This window comes from Lupinus angustifolius, unplaced genomic scaffold (genome assembly GCF_001865875.1).
Source record: "Lupinus angustifolius cultivar Tanjil unplaced genomic scaffold, LupAngTanjil_v1.0 Scaffold_414, whole genome shotgun sequence".
Lineage (NCBI taxonomy): Eukaryota > Viridiplantae > Streptophyta > Magnoliopsida > Fabales > Fabaceae > Lupinus > Lupinus angustifolius.
The window spans coordinates 48,805-49,271 of record NW_017727824.1 but is presented as its reverse complement, the minus strand read 5'-3'; positions in this window follow the sequence as shown (position 1 = coordinate 49,271).

Genomic DNA, 467 nt, shown 5'->3' with positions numbered 1-467 from the left:
AACCACAAGGAATTGCCTAATAGAATGAATCATATGAATATGTCAATGCACAAATAATGAGTGAACATATTTTGGTGGTTTTTGTTTTGAATTGATATGCACATAAACAAGAAACATAAACTAAGTATTAACAAATTCTTGAGGAGACAAGATTATTTTGAATGATGAAAGTATTTCTCAAGTTCTTATGTATTTGACCTACTAAGACAAGTTCTTATGTTTTACTTTGATTAACTCCAAACACCAAGGTCTAAAATCCTCCTTTTAGTGTACGTCCGAAAATGGTAGAATGATTATCACTTATATTCACTACTAAACAATACTATGTCCACAAAGAGACAAGTTGTCACACCCTAATCTTGGCTATTCTAATATTGAAGTATTAATGAATATAAGATCTTAAGAAAAGCATGCTTAACTTGGCAAATAAACTAAGTAGTACAACTACTTCTTAGTTTATTTGTTAA